The following is a 22,159-nucleotide window of genomic DNA, read 5'->3' on the forward strand; positions in this document are numbered from 1 at the left end:
CTTGAACCCATGGCCTTGTGCATAAAGACAAGTACTCTTTCTGTTTTTGAGCTCTAAAAGTATATGATTTAAAATCAGAAACAATTATGCCTTCAACTTTTTAAACAAACATTCTTTTGGCTGCTTAATATCTTTTGTGACTGTACATTTTAGGGTTGTTTTCACCATGCAAAAACTGCTGCTGGAATTTTGTAGATCATTTTGGCAGTGACAGTCACAACAATCTTTTGAGCCTTGTGTAGCTGGAATGGTACAAACCCTTTCCATAAGGAGCCTCATAAAGGCACAATGGATTTGAAAGTGAAACAGTCTCCTATTGACTAGAAATGGCTTGGTAGTGAGCACAGGAGACAGCTGAGCTTGCTGTTTTGACTTCAGTGTTGACCCTTGGAATCACTTATTTGTCTGGGTTTGTTGAAATAGTACTGACTTTTGCCTTTGGACTGGGGGTTCCTTTAGAATAATGCGATACCCTGCTTGTTGAGATAGTGCAGGACTCTAAGAAAACACAGTGACTGCTGATCTTTATGCGGAGGTAGGACGGGTTTGAAGGGAAGTGATCCTGAGACTACTGATGTTGGCTGGGTTGAGCGGATGAGCAAGAGGTGATGTGTGACAGGGAAACCTGTGTGGGTGCAAGTGCATTGAGAACATGAGAACTGGGAAAAGAACTGTTTACTGCCTGTTCTGGTTCCATCCCACGCTGAGGGTCAGAGAACAGAGGTAAATCCAGTACAATGGCCTCCAGAGAGCTAGTGACACACTACTCCCTTGTAAGGGCCAGAACCAACCTTCTGTACAACCAGCGGCCTCTCAGGAATTCAGAAACAGCACGTTTTTCTTCTTGTCTGGATAAGCATCATTTTACAGGCACAAGGCCAATTGCTTCCTTGAGAGATCTTATGGTCCAGATGCGAACTTCACAACAGACTCCTGTTGCGGCCTTTTCACTCCTGGGGATATTGATTCACTGCTGTGGAAGACTGTAGAGAGCATCATTCCCAGAGGGTGTGTGTGAGGGCAGAGATATTTCCTCCACAGTGCCAGACTCCCTAAGGTTGATTCTAATCCTGCTTCTCTCTAGTAAGCTCACACCACCATGACAATTGGGAGGTAAAGGGATGGGAGATGATTATTTCTCAATATCTTTGCCTTCAGTGCACTGTTATTTGTCAGAGCTGAGAGTTGTACTCTATTTTATCTGTAACTAATGACTTTTTACTTTCAGCTTTTGCTTCAGTCACATTCTAACAAACATAGGAAGGCATTGTAATAACTCTCTCTAAACTATCTTCTGGTGGTGATCTCTGTGGCCTTTTAAGTTTTGAAGACCTAGGAGCTCATTTAAAATGTTCAATAGAGTTTAGCCTTTCTCATTTTATTACTCCTTATCTTTGTTTTGCTTTTAAAATTTCTTAAATTTCTATTTATTGTGTGTGTGTATGTACTATGGTGTATGTGTGTGTGTGTATATATGTGAAGATATACCATAGTGTCTGTGTATATGTGTATACACATTTACCATGTTATATGTGTGTGTGTACACATGTACCATGATATGTGTATAGGTCCACTTGTGGAAGTCAGTTCTTACACCGTGTGGGTTTTGGTGACCACACTCGAGTCCACAGGCTCGGTGACAGGTGCCTTTACCTGCTGAGTCATCTCTTGAGTCCTGTTGTGTTCCCTTTTCAGTCCTATGGCTTTCTACTTAGTTATTGATTAGTCTAGTTGAAAATAGGTTATTAAGTGTATTAGTTACTTTTCTATTGCTGTGAAGAGATTGTAAAAGGAAGTGACTTGTAAAAGAAAGCATTTTTCATTAATTAATAATTAATTAACTTTACATCCTGGTAGGAACTTTCCCTCCTAATCCCCCTCGTCTTCCTCCCCTCCCCCATACCGCCTCCCTTCTCAGAGAAGGGGAGACCTTCTATGGGTAGCAACAGGCCTAAAAGGAAGCATTTAATTGGGGCTTATTCACAATTTTAGAGAATGAGTTCATGATCATCATGGAAGGAAGCAGACAGGTAGGGTGCTGGAGCAGTAGCTGAAACTTTACATCCTGATTTTCCAGCAGTAGGAAGAGAGGGGAGGGGTGTGGGCTTTTGGAACCTCAAAGCCCACCCTCAGTGACATACCTCCTCCAACCAGGCCACACATGCTCCAATAAGGCCACACCTCCACCAACAAAGCCATATCTCCTTTAGCAAGGTCATACCCCTAATCCTTCCCAAACAGTTCCATTTCCTGGTAAGTATCAAATATTTGGGTCTCCAGGGTCCAGTCTCATTCAAACCACACTGAGCCTGGGTGAAAGCTTTTCTGAATGACAATTTTTTCATTAATGGTCATTAAATTAATGGCCATAAATGTGTTTATCTTTGTGTGTGTATGTGTGTGTGTGTGTGTGTGTACCATGGGCCTAGTTCTATTTAGTGTAAGGCATCCTTTTGCTTCTGGAGACACTTGTATTTGTTGCTGATCAGTGTGAAAGCACAAGATGTTCAACTTCTGAGTCAGTCAGAGCTCCTGTGAGTATGGTAGGAGGAGGGAGTCTATTGGAATTAGGCCTAACTCTAGTTCTGGAGGTGCTGAGAAGAGAAAGTCTGAAAGGAAGTAAAGGAGGTCGGAGAGAGCCAAAGAGCAGCTGGCCTCAAGTGGTTCGGGAAAGCAACTGCCTAAAAGAATCCCAAGAAGGCTGTGGCAGGAACTCATAGGAAGGTCTGTGGGAAGCTACTGCTCCTGATCAGCCGGGACAGCCAGACATCAGGAAGACAAGTATGGCCATCTTCATTTGTTCTTCACATGGATAAAGCTGTATTCTGTTATCACTTTTTTTCTATGAGTCAGGGTATTTCTGTATGACAATGGCTATCCAAGATCTTGGTATGTTGATCATGCTGGCCTTCACCTTACGGGGAGCCCTTATGCTGGGATAACAGGCATGTATCACCATGCCTGCATCATAATTTCGTTTTTTAGCTATTTAAAGATTGAATCAGAGGCTAAATCAAGATCCTCACGTGGATCAGTTTCTGCTGAGAAGAAACCTTCACGTAAAGTGGTGGGTTTCAACCTGTGGGTTGCAAGCCCATTGGCAAACCATTATCTCCAAAACTACATTACGATTCTTACCAGTAGCAAAATTACAGTTAAGAAATAGCCACGAAAATGATTTTATGTCAGGAGCTCGTCACAACATGAAGAAATATATTAAAGGGCCACAGCGTCAGGAAGGTTGAGAACCACTGATATAAAGGAACACGGCAGTGGGGAAGGCAGGTGGTCAGCAGTACAGGAGGATATGGGAATGACTTTGGCAGCTCCTGCTTTGTCCACCTGTGGCCTATTCTAGAGTCACATCTGAAAGAGTCTATGTCTATAGACATACTAGTTCACCAATGCAGAGTCAGAATTTTACCACCCACAGTGACAATGTTTCAAAAGTGCAAATATCAGGTGTAACCTTGCCTTATGTCATCTTCACCAAGTAAAACCACCTCAGGAAGAAACTATCCTTGTGTCTTTCAGGTTTGAAGGGTCGACTCTGTTGCATTGTTTCTACCCGTACAGCTACTGACATCTCTATTCTATTAACTTACTCTCATAGGAGACCTCCCTTGAGACCTCCCTGCTTTACTATCAATAAAGCTACTGCCTGCTCTTGATTTTGTGTCTGCCATTCCTTAGCACTGAGGCTCTTCGGATGACCTACCTACCTTAGTTTTATTCACCAACACTCTTCTTGTGGGTATCAATGGAGAAATTTACATGTACTCTCTAACCCCCTCATATTCCAATTAACATAATATTATGTGATGTTACATATGTGTAATGGATTCATAGCTACATATTGGCGAATTCATATGTACACATGAAGATCTTAGGACAGAGCCTGGTTTGAAGGGGTCCTTGGAGGGACTTTAATGATCACAGTGATGGTGCTGGTAATAATGTCCAGATTAATATGTACACACACACACATACGCACACACACACATACACACACACACGGGGGGGATTTCTTGTAGTGATGGTTCCACTTATGTGTGCTTCTTTCCCCATTCTTGTTATTTCAAACTCAATATGCATAAAGAAAGTTTACAATATTCCGTTTCAAGCTACATCTTTCTCCTCACTTCTGTGGGACAAGTATTAAATTTATCTAGTTGTTAAATATATTTCTGGGTTATGATGTAGTGTTTTGTGGTACAACCAACACACACACAATCTAGAAGAATTGTCAATCTAGTTACACACCATCACCTCACCAATGTGCCTTTTTTTTTGTATGGTGAGAGCATGTAAATCCTTTTTTTTTTTTTAGCAGTTTAAAAATATGTACTGTTATTATCACCAATGGTGATCATACTGTTTTCTAGATCTCTGAAACTTTTTCTTCCCGTCTAGGTGGAATCTGTACCCTTTGACTAGCACATCCCCATCTCCCAGCCTCCACCACCCCAGGCTCTGGGAACCACCACCTACTCTCTGCTTCTCAGAGTTCAACTTTTTAGATTCCTCATAAAAGTGAGATCATGTGGTACTTGGCTTCTTGTGACTGGCTTGTTTCACTTAGTTAATGTCTGCCAGGTTTGTCCATACTGTTCTAAAAGTCATTCAGTTTTAATGCTTCGCATGTCCCACCTCTCTCTGTTAATGGAGGTACTGGAGTTTAGGGTCCAGGTCTGTTTGCTCACTGTTGTGTCTCTAGGACCTGTCACATTTAAGAGAATTAAAGACTGAATTTGAGCACTTGGTAAATTTGGATACCTCAGTGTCTATTCTTTCAACACATACTGGCTTGCAGCTGTGGAAGGAAAGATTCCATGTGGAAACTGGCTTGGCAGAATGAGGCCTCAGAAATGACAGCTGTAAATCTGTGTTCCAAGGGAGCGCTGAGTCAGGCAATCGAGGCTTAAACACTCTGAATCCCTGTGTTCCGACAAGGAAAGCAGGCAGTTAGGAGGCATTAAGAAGCCGTTGGTGGAGCTGTAAAGTCCAAGCTCTGTAATGCTTTTGACACAAATCAATTTCCAGCTGCGGTAGTTGCATGGAGAAACACCAACCGGATGCTTCTAACTAAGACATTGGTAAAGTTCTGAATGGCTTTGGTTGTAGTAGTGGCTGCTGGTAAGTAGATGGAGCAGTGTGTTTATGTGTTTATGTATGTGTGTGTATGCACTTGTGTGTGTGAGAGAGAGAAGAGAGATAGATACAGAGACAAAGAGACAGACAGGCAGATAGACAGACATACACACAGAGACAGAGACAAAGAGAGAGACAGACACATCTCTCTCTCTCTCTCTCTCTCTCTCTCTCTCTCTCGAGAGGTGCAAATGTGCATACCCATGTGGAAGCCAGAAGAATCCTCCATTGAGACATGGTCACTCACTGAGCTTACTGGCAGCCAGTAAGCCCCAAATGATCCACCTCCCTCTGCTTCTTTATAAAACTTGGGATATAGGCCACCTTCATCTTTTACATGTGTGCTGGGGATTTGAACTCAGGTCCTTTGAACTCAGGTACAGCAAATGCTCTAACTTTTTGAGTCATCTCCCCAGACACAATTTAATGATATCTCTGAGCAGACTATGTAGAAACTAAAGTCTGTTTATTATAGTTGTTTTTTTAAAATTTATTTTATAAAAATTTTTATTTTTAATCCTGGCTTCTGAGATGTTGGCCTTAGGTTGATTTAGCAAATGATTATTCAACAGGTTTCTTTAAATGCCTTGAATTAGTAAGCATTCTTATTCTCAAAAGCTTGTTTTTAGGTCCTGGTAGGGGAATGGAGCTATGGCTTTACCCTTTACCAATGGACCCTCTTTTCTATGGGAAGGTCTAGGGACACACATGCTACAGTGAGGGATGAAGGGGACACTGTACTAGCCAGCCAGAGCTAAATCAACCCTACAGGTCTGACTTAGTTTCTACTTCCTGCCTGTGAAGGCTCAGCATTAGGCAGGGTAGGAGACTACTGCCTTCTCTGGTTGATTTTGTGCATGAATCCACCTCTGAACACATTCATTGTCTCCCTGATCTTCAAGAATATGCTAGAACTTTGAGCTACGTTCCTGCCAGACCATGTATCTATTCAATACATAAAATAACATTGACAATAATAATCTTGACATGTCTGTGTATGTATGTCTGTATGTATGTATCATCTATCTGTCTGTAGTTAGAAATTTTGTATTTCCCAGATGCTAATGTATTCTTAGTCAGTTGGAAGCTGAAAGAATTAAGATATTGATTCTGCAGTTGCTCGGTCAGGCCTTTTCCTGTGGTGCTGAGCTCTGAGCAGATTGAGTAGATACTCATGTGCATGGGGGTAGCATCAGACCTGGCCTTGTGGAAGATCTTTCGGATGAGTTCCAAAGCCCATCCAAAGTGTCTCTGTCTTGCTGTGGATTTCAAGGCTACTGTGGTGGAGTTGGAGACAGGCAAGACGAGAGTGACTATGGTGGGGGGAGTGAGAGAAGAAAATGAGAGTTGAAAGTGACTAAAATTCATTATGTACACATATGGAATGGTCAAAGAATAAAAAACTGAAAAAAAAAAAAAACCTGTCATAGTCCCTTGATTTCTTATCGAGACCCAGTTTTTCTTAGATTGTCTTTCCATAGTTAATTATGCTTTGGCTAATTTTCCGTGTTCTAAAAATTTTAGTAATTAGATACCTTGCTAAGTTTTTACAGTATGTTAATGGCCTTTAAAGGGCTGTGAAATGATGGACTGACTGCTATTCCAGAAGTCCTACCTTCTGGAGGTTCATTTTATTTTGTATTTTGGTTGCTTCTGTCTATGTGGGCAGAATGACCAGGAAGTGTCATTTCTCAGCCTAATTCATTCAGATTGGAAATCATGTGCAACACTGGTCGAAAAGCTTAATGCCAATAAAGCTACCTGCATTAAAATGATTTCAATTCTGTAGGAGGAAAATTCTATATAATATGTGTTATTGGGCTCAGAGATCCTATTTTCTAAATATCCAGTGTGGATATGGCACATTCTAGACATCCTGGATATTATTCAGCAATATCAAGTTTGGCAGAAAGAACTGAAGGCACACATCTTTGGTGGAGAGTCTGATATTTACTGAGCATTTAGTTCATGCAATTTCATGAGAACAATGTTATCTTAGCTATCTTGTGCCTTATATTGAAATGATGACTCCTGTTTGACTTGTCTACCAGAGGTAAAGGTAAAAGGTAAATGAGGCAATGGATGTTTACTTTAAGACATCACCCCCTCCTTAGTATAATTCTTGCTTATTCCTATGTATAGCTGACAATGTAGCATAAACAGGCATGGCAAATAAGAAATGTTAAATGCATTTTTAATATATGCATGTGTAAGTTTTATTCATTTTTTTACTTTTACAGATGTTAGAAATTAATTTTTAAAAGAATTATTTACTTTTATTTTATATGTCTGAGTGTTTTCTTGAATGTATTTCTGTGCACTGTGAATGTATATGTATGTGCCCTGTGCTGGTAGAGACCAGAAGAGAGCACTGGATCCCTTGAAACTAGAGTTGATGGATGCTGTGAACTGCTGTGTGGGTACTGGGAACTGAACCCTAATCCTCTTGCAAGAACGGCTGGTGCTTCTAACTGTTGAGCCATTGTGGTGGCTTCAGTGAATTTTCTCCCATATTCTTAGGCTAAAATGCCTCAGAATTAAAATACGCTTGGCCACCAGTTGGTGACACTGTTTGGGGAGGTTTAGGAGGTGTGGTCTTGATGGAGAAAGTGTGTCATGGAGGGAGAACTTTGGGATTTCAAAGCCTCCTGCCATCCCAAGGATGCTGTACTCTCAGTTTGCTGTTTACGATGGAGATGTGATATCCTAGCTGTTTCTGCCACGTGCTTGTTTGTCTGTGGCCTCTCCCACCACGATGATGATAGACTTATTCCTCCACCTCTGGGACCATAGAACAAAATAAACAGTTTCTTCTATAAATTGCCCTAGCCGTGGTGTTTTATAACAGCAATAGAAAAGTAACTAACACAGCCCTCTAGCCCCTGGAAATTTGCTTTATACCCCCATTAAATCTTATGCCATTTGCTGGCTTCTTTTCATTTTCAGAGGTATGGTAGGCATCCCTCATATGCCTGCATGACACATATTCAGCCGTTGCTGCTTTACTCACAGACCGCTGGGACACGCAAGACTATTCCCTAAGCAAGATTTCACTTTAATTCACAAAAGTAAAATTCTGTTGGTCTTTTCTACGATAACTCTATTTGCACTATAAACCGAGACAGAAGTCTGTAAAATACATAAGGTCTAAGATGAAAGTAAAATATTTCTTTGCTGTGTGTAATAACCAAAATTAAGTGTGAAAACAGAAGCATGTACTGCCACCCAGAAGGAGGGACAATGGTATCTGTACTTCAGACATTACCATGTGTTTCCCTTCCTCATCCTGGGCTTATCTTCCCTTCACCTTGGCTTGTAGAGGTGATAGCTCTGACTGGCCAGACAACCCAGGAAAGGGGGTGGCTAGGACTTAGAGCTGGGGCCATAGTCAGAGGCAGAGAGAGAATTTTGAAAGTATTAGCTTTCCCACTTTCCAATTGTACTCTTTTCTTTTCTCTGGGTGACAGTCTGTACACGCCAGTGCAGGAAAACCTTCAAGGAAGAGTAGCGAGTAGTCACTTTTCTTCTTTTTGAAAAACTTTTCTTTGTGTGTGTGTGTTTATGTGCGTGTATGTGGAATTCATACAGGAGTTTTGCATCTACATCACTCCTCCTTCCATCTCAGCACCTTTAGGATGGCAGGAAGGGGATGTCCCTTGCTTACATGGATATTTGGCTGGCAGATTGCTGTGGGACGGACATTCTCTGTTTGTGTTTGAGAGAAAAGTCTCACGTTCTATAAGCCTTAAAGTTCATTCCAATTTCTGATCATGTTCACTTCTTGGCAGTACTTTAGAGGATTTCTGCTTAAGTCTTGGTCACCTTAGGACTCTCACATCAACACAGGCGAGAGTACCATCACAAAATGACCACTGAGTCAGACTGAGCTCTCAAGGGATCACCCACATTAGAAGTTTTAATTCATTACAACCAAAGGATTAAATTGTCCTTTCAGAATCCTAGGGTGAGAATTGTCTTTCATGCTTATAAGCATTAATAGAGGATGAACGGCAAAGCTGCATTAGTCTTGTCTGAACTGTTTACAGGAGCAGTAAACATTAGAATCCAAGGTGTTTGGACTCTGCATTCTTTATGTTCGCTTGCTGCATGGCTGATACAAAGCTGTAAATGAAGAGGAAGTCGGTATACTTTTTGGGAAAAAAAATCACTTATTCAACTTTCAGTTTTTGTTCATTTTTTAAAAGACTTATTTATGTGTCTGTGTGTATACATATATGCCATGTGTGTGTAGCTGCCCAAGGAGACCGGAAGAGGTCTCCATGAACTCCTGAAGCCAGAGTCACAAGTCGTTTTAAGCCACCCAACATGGGTACTGAGAACTAGCCAGGTCCTCTGCCACAGCAGCAAGCTCTCTTAACTGCTGAGCCATCTCTCCAGCCCCATGACTTGACTTTTTATAATTTAGACTCCTGACCTATGTCAAATCCTGCACTCTATCAACTCATATCTTAACGAAAGGTATGTGTGTGGGGTGAGGTGTGTGTGGTATAGTTTCTCTCTCTCTCTCTCTCTCTCTCTCTCTGTGTGTGTGTGTGGTGTTGTGTCATCGGTATCTCCTGGTTTAGCTTTTGCTTTGAAATTTAATTAGTTAAAAATCTAAACCAGAGAAAAGGCAAAGTTTGACTTGACTGTTGAGTCCAGTATGCAGCAGAAGACTTCATTTACGCCGCCTGAAACCTGTGGAAGCTGAAGCGCAGAGGCACCGTGTACAGCAGCTTTCTGCATTATGTAGAAAATGTGAGAAATATGAAAACGAGCATGAGCTGAAAAGGGAATGTTTTGTGCTGACAAAATTGTGGGTTTGACTATTTGTAACTTAATATCCTGACCTCTGTTAACTCTTGTTAATGGGTTAGTCTTTTCTCTTGCTTCCTGAGGCCCCCCCTCGCCCCTTTTAACCATCTGTGTAATATCATTACCTCAGAGCCACTTACCTGCCTGCATGTTGTTTTCTTCACTTCATTCTCAGCCTTCCGAAGCAGCACCTGGGACTTTGCCAGCACAAAGAGGGGGCCGAGGCAGTGCCTGATGACTATTTAGAAAATCGTGTTGAATAGTGAGCACACATGCATGAATAAGTTCTCCTTCCTTCTCTCTCTTCTGATATTCTGTTTCTCAGTCCTTCTGCTGCCTTCCTGCCCATGACCCACAAAACCCATTGCTGTATTTACTCCATTAAAAAAAAAATCTATTTGTAGACATTGCTTCTCTGGTTGACTTCCACCAATTGTTTTCCTTGCTATTACAATGTCAAAATTAGAGCAGGAGGGCCTAGATTTTCCTAGAAGTTTCCAGATTTTCTCTATTTGCTTAATTATCCATTAGAATCTACTCTTTCGGACTTTAGTTATTTATAAGAACTATACTCCTGGTGTAGTTTCTGTCCAACCAAAACCCAAGCACAACACACAAAACACCGCAGTACCTCTTAAATTGCCTGTGAAGGAATGAATGGATTTTAACATCAATTCCAAATTCCCTTGTTCATAGACAAAGCAAGTAGCTATCTTAGGTTCTGAAATCAACTCTGAGAAAACACAACAAATTGAGAAGTCCTGCCCAGTGTCTGGATAAGTGTGTTATTTGAGGCCTATTTTTTTTTTTTTGTTTCAGTCATGTTTGGTTCTATCCTAGGTCTCTGGACTATTCAGGCTGGACCAGTCATTGATTGGCCACTCCCACAATTTCTGCACCATCTTTACCCCAGCACATCTTGTAGGCAGGGCAAATTGTAGGTTGGAGGGTTATGTGGCTGGGTTGGTGTCCCAATCCTTCCACTGGAATTTTTGCCTGGTTAGAGGAGATGGTCAGTTCAGGTCCATATCCCCATTGTTTGGAGCCTTAGGTAGGGTCACCCTGAGAGATTCCTGGGAGTTTTCATTGCTGTAGGTTTCTAGGTCACCCCCGAGATGCCCCCAATTCCAGTTATCTCTTTCAGTATTCCCTCTCTTTATCCTCCCCCAACTTGATCTCTCCTGTTTTCGTCCTCCCAATCTCCCTCCACCTTTGATGCCTATTCTATTTCCTCTTCCCAGGAAGATTCATATGTCACCTCTTGACTCCTCCTTTTACGTAGCTTCTCTGGCATGTGGATTGTAGCATGGGTACTCTTTACAACTAATAACCTCTCATACGTGAGTACATACCATGTTTGTCTTTCTGGTTCTGGATTACCTCACTCAGATGATTTTTTTTTCTAATTCCATCCATTTGCCTGGGAGTTACATAATGTCATTATTTTTAATAGCTGAGTAATACTCCATTGTGTGAATGTACTACACTTTCTTTCTCTATTCTTCAGTTGAGGAACATCTAGGTTGTTTTCATTTTCTGGTTATTATGAATAAAGCTGTTATGAACACAATTGAACAAATGTCCTTGTGGCATGATAGAATATCCTTTGGGTATATGCTGGATCTCAATTCTAAGCTCTCTGAGAAACTACCATATTTATCTCTAAAGTGGCTGTACACGTTTGTACTCTCACTGGCAGTGGAGCGCTCCCCTTGCTCTATATTGTCAACAGCATGAGCTGTCACTTGTGTTTTTGATCTTAGCCATTCTGAGAGGTGTAAGATGGAATCTCAGAGTCATTTTGGCTTGCATTTCCCTGATGGGCAAGGATGCTGAAAATGTCTTTAAGTGGCACAGAAATTGTGGGAGTGGCCAACCATTGACTGATGGAGCTTGAGACCCATGCCAAAAGAGGGGTCCCATGTTTAGGGATGTTTCCCATGACTGGCAAAGCCGGATGATCTGGATGCTTTATTTTACAGAAACCTGGAACTTTTACTTTAGAATACAAGCTTCTCCACTACCACCCTGTTTCGCAATCTTCCCCCTTTCTGTAAACATCAAGTCATTATTTGTGAAACTATTAAGACAGTATCAGGTTTAGGTTGACCACACTCCTGGCGGGTGGCCCTACACCTGTGAGTACACAGGCAACCCAAATTGGACTCAGTGGGTTAAAAAAAAGAGAGAGAATTTTAAGATGGGAGGGGGTAGGGAGATGGGGGTTGGATCTGGGAGGAAGAAAGGGAGAATATGTTCAAAAATACACTGTATGGTTGTATGAAATTCTCAAAAGTTAATCAAAATATTATATGCATAATAAGGTTAAGAAAAATACTACCATGTTGCAGTGTGTAATTTGGAACTGACTTACAAAAAGCTGCTAGGAGTTGACAAGTTTCTTATTTACTTTTTTAAAAGATTCATTTATTTTTATTTTGTGTGTATGAGTATTTTGCCTGCATGTATGTGCACCACGTGAGCATTTAATGCCTATGGAAGTCAGAAGAGGGCACTGGATTCCTTAAAACTGAGTTACATACAGTTGCGAACCACTGTGTGTGTGTGTGTGTTCTGGGAACTGAACTCCAGTCCTCTGTAAGAGCAGCAAGTGCTCTTAACCACTGAGCTATCTCTCCAGCCTCTTATTTATTCTTAAAAGAAGCTGTGGTTTTAATTCTTATTCTGATATTCTATTCTGGTTGGATGAAATATTTTAGTAGCCAACGTTATGTTTAAATAATTCCTCTTACAAGGATGAACTTATTCAGTTAACGATGTATGGACAGACAAATTACCCATTATAACAGAAAATGTTTCTTTTTCTTTTTTTACATTAAAGAAAAGATTTTGGTGTTGACTGGATAGACTTTTAACTATCAGAGCACTGGGAACTTTGCAGGGTTATGTACATTCCAGCAAGGCATTCAAGGAGTCTCTCAGGATTTTAAACACTCCTGGTTATGAAAACAAATTTTCATCTTTATTTTTCCAAGCTGTCTCCTTACATATAGCACTTCAGAAAAATCACCGTTACTGCTTTTACTGCCTGATTGCTTGAGAGTTAATTGGTTCAGCACCTGGGCAGGAAGCTATTTTGGCAGAAACTATTTTATTCAAGTTCTAGCCATAAAATTCTGGATAGTGAAGTGTAATCACGGTCTCATTTTTAAAAACTACAGAGAACACAAGAATACTAATGTGTGAGCTGAAGAAACTGCAGTTAGGGAAACAGAAAGTTTTTAAAACTGTAAGTTGGTATTAAAGGTTCATATTTTGTCCTGGGATATAGGTCTAAGATCTGTAATACTCAAAACAGATTAGTTAATCTGAGTATTTCCTTTTTACTACAAATTTCCCCTAAATGAATTATTTCATACTTTTAGATAGAAATTAACCTCTCTCTAATGCTCTTATGTTGTTTGGATAGACATAAGATGGAAATATTGTCTAGTGTATTTTTATTTTTTGATTGATTTTTTTATTGATTTTCACTGATTATTTGTGAATTTCACATCATACACCCTAATCTTACTCATCTGTCTGTTGCTTTTATCTGCTCTCTGCCTTTGCAACTTTCCCTCCAACAACAACAACAACAACAACAACAACAAATCTTGTTGTGGAAGCTATGGCGTGTCACAGTGTGTCACGCAGTATACCTCATTGTCCACACGTCTTTGCTTGCAAATGTTCATTGCAATGAATCATTCATCTGGTTCCAGGCTTCTGGCTTCTGCTACACCATCAATACAGAATCCTCATGGAGACTCCTCTTGGACATCCTGTTGTTTCTCCAAGTCATGGAGATGTCCCAAGCTTTGGATCTGTAGAATGGGCCCTTTCACACTCTCCATAGATGGGGGTAGATATTGGGGCAGAGCAAGTCAAAGCCATGGATCTAGGCTTGGGTGTTAGCTGAGTTGGTCAGCCTGTCAGCTCTCCCAAACCAATACCACCAGGACTACTTCTCCAACACTGTCCCAGACAGCACACCCAATGCAGTAGCTGGCAAGGGGTAAGGCAAGATCTCCTCTTTCATGTTCTTAGGTCCTGCTTAACCACACCCATGCCACCAGGGCCAGCTCTGTGCTGCCCAGGTGAGGTACAGGGCCCATGCTTGTGAGTGCTGAAGGTGGTGAGGGGTGGTACCTGCTCTCCTGCAGCTGTGAAGGGTGGGGCCAGCTCTGTGCAGCCCTTGGACATCAACATGGTTGTAGAAGGCAGCCCAGACCAGGGATGTCTGCAAGGCCTTTGGTTAACATGGGACACAGACATTGACAAAGACCTCCTGCTGCTACATGACCATGGACCAAGACATGGCCTTTAGCCTCAGCCTGGGCCATGGCATCACAGGCTACTTGCATCAGGTTGTTCCTCACTACCCTTGAGACTCCAGTTCTACTTCTCTTCATATTGCCTCTCTTTCTCTCCCATCTCTCCACCACATACTTGCACATTATAGCGTGTGGGCAGGCCACAAGACCGGCAGTCCTCTGAGTGTCTTCTACCCATCCATACCTAATGGCAGACCTCTTTGGTTAGTGTATTTTAAATAAGGTCACTCATGCTTCTCAAAACCTTGGATGCTGTTGTCCTCTCTTTTATGCAATTACCATATTTATTTATGATGGCAAATGTTCTATAAGATGGAATTATTCAAGCCAACTTCCCTTCCACTTAAACCAGATGGGAGAGAGGTCTGATGCTAGCCCAGGAGCTGGTGAAAGTGGAACTGCAGGAAAGGGACCTACAAATGTGGGGATTTACTGTTATGCTGGACTTTGAACTGGAATCCTCATTCTGGGAGGATTCTTTCTTTCTTTCTGGGACAGGTCTTAAACCTCCATGTAGCTTCACCTATTCCAAATTTCTGATCCTCTTCCTGTACTCACTACTCAAGAGCAAGGATTACGGGGCACATGGACACTGTTCCAAGCTCAAGAGATCCCCTCCTCCTCCCAGAATGCCCTACATATGACTGGTGAATGTAACAGTAGGCTTTGAGAAGCTAAAGAAACCCTGTGCTCCCGGGTGGGTCTTGCTGATGGACTTTTCTGCAGAGTGACTTCTGGGTTTTTGAAAACCTCCATGCTAGTGTTTGGGGTAGTGTTGAGCTAGTGTTTGTGCAAGTGTTTCCTGAGATAATTAGAGTTTAGATTACCCAGGGAGGGGTATCAGCCTTCAGGGTAGAATTTTTGTGCTTGGCAGCTGATAATCCTGGAGCCAAGTAGAAACAAAGGATTAGGAATTTTTGTATTCAGAATTTCAGATTTTGCTGAAACTCTCTATTCATTTCCCATATCATCTACTCTTAAATTGTACCGGGAATTTTGAAGTTTAGAAGTTTTAAGAATTTCTTTATAAAACAAAAATCCCTGTACTCTGCCCAAAGTTTAGCTGTGAGTCTTAGCATCTGCTTCAATACCGTTCTGGGTTGAGTCTTTCAGAGGCCCTCTGAGGTAGGCTCTTGTCCTGTTCCCTGTTTTGTCCCTCTTCCGATGTCTATCCCATTTGCTTTTCTGAATGAGGACTGAGTATCTTACCCAGGGTCCTCCTTCTTGCTTAGCTACTTTAGGTGTACAGACTTTAGTATGCTTATCTTATATGTCTAATATCCACTTATAAGTGAGTATATAGAATATTTGTCTTTCTGCCTCTGGGTTACCTCACTCAGGATGATCTTTCCTAGTTCCCACCATTTGCCTGCAAATTTCATGATTTCCTTGTTTTTAATTGCTGAGTAGTATTCCATTGTGTAAATGTACCACAATTTCTGTATCCATTCCTCCATTGAGGACATTTGGGTTGTTTCCAGATTCTGGCTGTTTCAAGATAGAAATACCTGGAGGGGACAGGAGCTCTCTATTCTGTCCACAAGGAGAGCAACAGAACCAAAAAAATCTGGGCCCAGGGATCTTTTCAGAGACTGATACTCCAACCAAGGACCATGCATGGAGATAACCTAGAACCCCTGTACAGATGTAGCCCATGATAGCTCAGTGTCCAGCCTTACCAGGCCACAGAGGAAGACAATGCAGTTCTGATGAAACCTGATAAGCTAGGGTTACATGGAATGGGAGGAGGACCTCCCCTATCAGTTGACACAGGGAGGGGCATGGGAGGAGATGAGGGAGGGAGAGAGGGATCAGGAGGGGAAGAGGGAGGGAGTTATAGCTGGGGTACAAAGTGAATAAATTGTAACAAATAAATAACAACAACAACAAAAATCCACTATAATATTGACACGAAGGGAGAAAAGGAACTAACTACTTTCTAAATGAGCACCTAACCAAAACCTTAAAGTTTGGTGCCCCATTCCCAATGCCATTTTCCAGAAACACCTGAGACTTTTCAGTCAAGTCAATGAGACTGGATCAGTCAAGGCTTTCCAGCAGTCCCAGCCCTTTCCAAGACCAGATCCCCATCATCTGTGTGCACATTAATCTCTGTTTCTTGTTGATGTTGTGTATGTGTGTGTGGTTTTCCTTCTTTTTCCTCCACCTCCTGTTTTTCCTTCTTCCTCGCTTTATCCTCTTCCTCCCCTTCAATTTCCTATTCAGTAACAAAAAGATGGTATACGTGGAGGAGGTAAGGAAATGTTAGCTTTTGTTTGGACTAAACTTCCCAACAGAGTCCTATATTGTGTTAGAGAGCCTAAACTTGGAGGGTCAAATGAAACGGCCTTTAACACGGTTGTTGGCGATTTTATCTTTTAATTTTGATGCTGCTGAGGAGAAAGGGGAGGAAAAAGGGAGGGGACAAATAAACAAACCTATAATTAGCCTGAATCTTGGAAATAAGCAGAACTCAAAGTTATTGTTCTGTGCAGTGTTTCTGACATAGAGAGTAAAATAAACGAAACGAAGTTCCATTCTGGGCGTAAAGAATAGCATTCACTACTCTGTTTTCCAGTCTTAAAGGTGGAGTCATAAAGGAAGAAAGTGTCCCGAGTGTCAAAGGCACAAAGCCTGCAGAATTTCAGCTGAGAGGCGAAGCGGAGGTGGAAGAAAACAAACTCTGAGGTTGGACAAGCAGTTCTGGATAAAAGAGTAAGAAAGCTCTCTGGGGACCAAGTCAGCTGTGAGCCAAACTCAAACTTCGGTTCTTTTCCAAGTTTCAGAGTGGCTGCTGCGCATGTGCTCTGGACCGGACGGTTGAAAAGCCTTTCTTTGCCTGCCAACTCACTGCCTGCCTGGTTTAAAGATCAAGCTATAGAAGAGATCCAGTTATGGGCTTTTAAAGGAAAGACAGAAAACCAGCTGAGAAAAGAGGAAGCCAGGAAGGGGAGAGTTAGTTTAACTTAACAGTTGATAGGAAATAACCTCAATCCTGGTTTTGGCCGAGTTTACAGCTGGTGACAGGAATAGGGAGAGTTTTGCCACTGAGGAGTTGGTGGGGAGGACCAGAGTGAGCATTCCGGCTAAGAGCTTGAAGGCTTTCCCATAGCCTGCCCTTTTCTGGTTCCTGTTGGCATGGAGACATGGCCTCAGTTTTAGCTTTCTCCGGTGTCTGTGCCACCCATGCAAGCCAAATGGCCATACTGCTTCGACATAGTCCAGGTCATCCAAACACAACCCAAGAATGGACAGCAACCAGCCTTCAGAATTTATCCTTCCAAGATTCCTAATCTCTTAAATTGGTGTGTTCTATCACCCCCTAAGTCTGTGCCACTTTCTGTGTGCTTTGGCTTTGCACTCCTATGGCCATGGCTAGAAGCTCGGAATAGAAGCCACAGTCATTACTCATTCATGTAACAGTAGTTATAGAGAATCTGTAATATTAATATTATACTCATCTGTGCAATCTCTATGAAGCTCCAGTAGACAAAGGCCTGCCATTTATCAGGATGCTGAAGTTTCTAGAAAGACACATGCTGTGGTGTTTGCTCTGTGGTACCCCAACAGGTACCACTGAAGTCTTCAAGTCAGAGTCTGAAAATATAGGAAAAATAACTTTAGCTGAGCATGTGAAAGTAAATTATGAGCCAAACCAACCAGGTCTCCATGGTTACTCCGCCTATGGTTAACTAACATGGTAAAAAGTTTTTATAAAAAGTTTTACCTGGTTTTCCTCACACACCAAGATCCAAGAGGGTTTCTGGACCATTCCTTTAACAGGTGATTAGTGAGGGTGACAAAAATGATGACCTGGTGTCCTAAGTAATATTTTCCTCAGAGTCATAGTGTCTACTGATAGCATCTTAATGGACTCAGGCTTGATTGTGACTCTCCTGTTGGTGACTATGCTTGTAGCAGGAGTCAATTGTTTGCAAATCACACTTCTCCATCACATTTTCTCAATGTCCCAAAAGAGCCCTCTGCATGACTGCTTCTTTTTTTTAAATATATATCATGACTCTAAAAACACATATGAAAATTAATCCTTAAATATAAAGGATCTATATTGAGAAGCAATATTCATGAACACATCATCTTTATTGAGTAGAAAGGCCTTCAGGCTCTGGAATGAAGAAAGAGGATTTAAATATAAACATGGTTTATGCTAGCTACTGTTGATGTCTATGAAAACTCATATTTTAACTTTGGTTCAGCACTAGGCGGGAGGTAGAGCATGTTTTCTAGTGCTTCATGTATGGAGACGTATCTATGTGGATGAAAAGGCACAATGATACATCCCAGCACTTCACTGTCCCTTTTAAGCTACTTTGATCCTAATCTTTTGTCCTAGGTAGAATCCACACGTCTGTGCCTTTGCCGCCATGGGGTCTTCACACCTGAAGTTTGAAGCAGCAGATATAACTCTAGCTCACAGGAAGGCATCAAACTTGGGTGGGCTGAGGAGTCTCACAGGATGGTGGTCACTCAAGGTGCATGATGTGGACAGATGCTCAGGAAACCTGAAATCCTTTACACCCTTGATTCTGGGCAGTGTAGATGAGTGGTTACAAAAACAAGGTCTGGGTGGAATCACACTTTCTGAAATTTCATTTCTAACTTGGCTCCACACATATGTGACTATTGTTATTTGCAATTACTTACTCTCTCAGAATTCCAGAAAAATTCTATAAATTCTATGATTAATCTAAAATTAATCTAATTTAATCTATCTATCTATCTATCTATCTATCTATCTATCTATCTATCTATCTATCTATCTATCTCTTGCCAAGAATGGTATTGCCTGGCGTGGGGCAAGCACCCAGTAAATGTTAGGTTGTTTTTTAAAACTGATAAACTTGAAAATGCACATCTTGATAATTATAAGAGTTATTGAAAAGATGGTAAAAATCTTTCACGAGAAACTTTATACATAAGCTAGCACCGTTCTGGGAGTAGTTCAAAGTGCTCTTGGACCTAGTGCGGGTGGTAGGAGGGGGTTACAGGGCCTTTGTGATTCTTTTCGGTTTACTTGGCCAGTGACTTCCCTTCCCTCTCTTGTGGACACCCCATTAATTGATTGTCTTTCCCTTTTGCCCCTTTATTGTTTCTGGTTACTTTTGATAGAGGTAAAAATGTTGGACTTTGAAGTAAGTATATAAACTTTTAAGTTGAACTTCCCGTTCTCCAGAATCCAGCCAGCTCTAACAATTACCATTGTTATATGGAACAGTTTGGTATCACCTGGATGGACTCTGCTTCATGAATAAATTGAATTCTAAAAGTTCATATATAAGTTAATTATCTGGGGCTTTTAAAAATTTATTCCACAAATGTTATAAATGCAGTTTTAATTTTTGGAGCAGCCTGTTGGAGTACACTTAATGGAAGTTCTCAATGGCCACACACTGTTCGCTATACCATAATGTGTTCCCGGTTGGGGAAACTTGGAGGCTTTTAATGAGGAATGAGGGGGAAGAAATAGAAGGATTCACCTTCCAGGGTCCAAGAAGACCGACTCCATCAGAATTTCTAAAATGTGCCCTTTTGGGACTGACAGGTGTAGTATCTTTTATGTACCCTTGAATTCTTCCTAGCACACTTACACAGGCTGTTTAACGGTAGTGGGCTGTGGAATTAAGGTATTTGCCTCTCGTAAAACTAATGCAGTACACGCATAACTTCCTAACCAGAGACAAAGCATTTTAAAGAGAAAGATTAGTAAGTGTGTTATCAGACAAGTAAAACAATGGACCCCAAGAATTAAGATCTCCCCAGGTCTTATCCCATGCTGGGGGAAGGCTGAAGCCCTGGTTCCAGGCCTAAAAGAAACTTGTCTTTCAGGAAGCTACTTTGCACAGTCTGACAAAGTCAGAGCACTTTTTGGAGAGACTGGAGACACTGAAGTATGCCAGTGATGGTTGAGACCACTCACCAGCCAGGACTGGTTATACCTACCTCCAGCCTTTGATTTAAACTTATATTTCAAGGCAGTATACTGAAGATGGACTCGAGGGTCAATAGGCCTATTTATTTGTTCCTCTCCCTAACTAATGTGGTCCCACTGAGTAAGTCTCCTTTTTTTTTTTTTTTTTAAGTGTTGTACTGTCAATGGCTGGCTGAGCTTAGCTTGTGACTGGCAGAGGCCCGGCTCTGAACCTAAAAGCTACAGAAAAGCAGGGCTGTTTCACAAATGTTGTAAATATTCTGTGATCTTAAACTGAGTAGGAAGAGAAGTGTGATTTGGTTCCTTTCTTCTCTTTTAAAAACAAAAATGATTAAATCTCTTAATCTAGGCTTAGCATAGAACCCAGACCACTCTGTGTAATCAAGAACAGGAAATCCGTCCTTGAGGACATCTCTCCAGGTCTTCTATTTCAATATTAAAAACACCTGCTCTCAACGAGGCTATGGTGGACCTTTATTAGGGCACATATTTCTAGTTTTGCTAAAGCATATCCCCATGATACTGAGAAGCAGAAAAAAAAATGAGTGCACAGGTCATAGTTAATAAGAGGCTGGAAAAAAATGAGAATTAACTACCTGTTTTTGTAATGTTGGAGAACTGGTCGTTTCTTATTCCTTCTTTTGTCTGGCCATTTGTCTCTCATTGCTTCCTCTGAAGCAGCTTGACTGCCAGGGCCATTCTAAAAAAGGCATGCATGAAGTTCACTGCTTCTGTAGGGAAACTCAGAAACAAAGTTGATGTAGTCTTGGACCCTGATCCACTATCTTAGACTTTCTCCCAGACTTTGCTCACTTTATGATTTTTTTAAAAAAAATTTAAACTTTTATTTTTTATATTAATTACAGTTTATTTACTTTATATCCTATCTGTAGCCCCTTTCTCATCCCCTCCCAATCCCACCCTCCCTCCCTCATCTCCTCCCTGCCCCTCTCTAGGTTCATTGATAGGGGAGGTCCTCCTCCCCTTCCATCTGACCCTAGCTTATCAGGTCTCATCAGGACTGGCTGCAATGTTGATTTTTAAACTAGCAGCACTTAGTTGATTAACTTTCCTGGAACTAAGACTTGTGAGGGTTTGAGTGGCTATTTTGCCTTTTTTGTTCCTTTGAAATTTTATGTGTGTGGTATATGCATGCAACTATGCAAGTGCATGGGCTCATGTGTGCCCAAGCAGAGGCCAGAGCAGGACACTCGGCATCCTTCTCTATCACTCTGTATTATAGCCTTGGGATGGAGTCTCTCACCGAACCAGAAGCTTGTGGTTAAGGCTAGGCTAGGCTCAGGGGTCAGAGGACTCTCAAGATCCACCTGTCTCCTCCCCCAGTGATGGGGTTACATGTATGCACGTGTATGTTTTTTTTTTTTTTTGGTTGTTGTTTTTCTTCTTCCTCCTCTTCTTCTTCTTCTTCTTCTTCTTCTTCTTCTTCTTCTTCTTCTTCTTCTTCTTCTTCTTCTTCTTCTTCTTCTTCTTTTACATTTTATTCACTTTGTATCCCCCCATAAGTCCCTCCCTCCTCCCCTTCCGATCCCACCCTCCCTCCCCTTCTTCACGCATGCCCCTCCCCAAGTCAACTGGTGAAGGAGGTTCTTCTCTCCTTCCATCTGATCTTAGTCTATCAGATCACATCCGGAGTGGCTGCATTGTCATCTTCTGTGGCCTGGTAAGACTGCTCTCCCCTCAGGGGGAGGTGATCAAAGAGCAGGCCTATCAGATTGTGTTGGAGGAAGTCCCTCTTCCCATTACTATGTAACCCACTTAGACACTAAACTGCCATGGATTACATCTGCACAGGGGTTCTAGGTTATCCCCATGCCTGGTGCTTGGTTGGAGTATGGGTCTCTGGGAAGACCCCTGTGTTGAAATCTTCTAGTTCTGTTGCTCTCCT

The sequence above is a fragment of the Meriones unguiculatus genome, chromosome 6 (genome assembly GCF_030254825.1).
Source record: "Meriones unguiculatus strain TT.TT164.6M chromosome 6, Bangor_MerUng_6.1, whole genome shotgun sequence".
Taxonomy (NCBI): Eukaryota; Metazoa; Chordata; class Mammalia; order Rodentia; family Muridae; genus Meriones; species Meriones unguiculatus.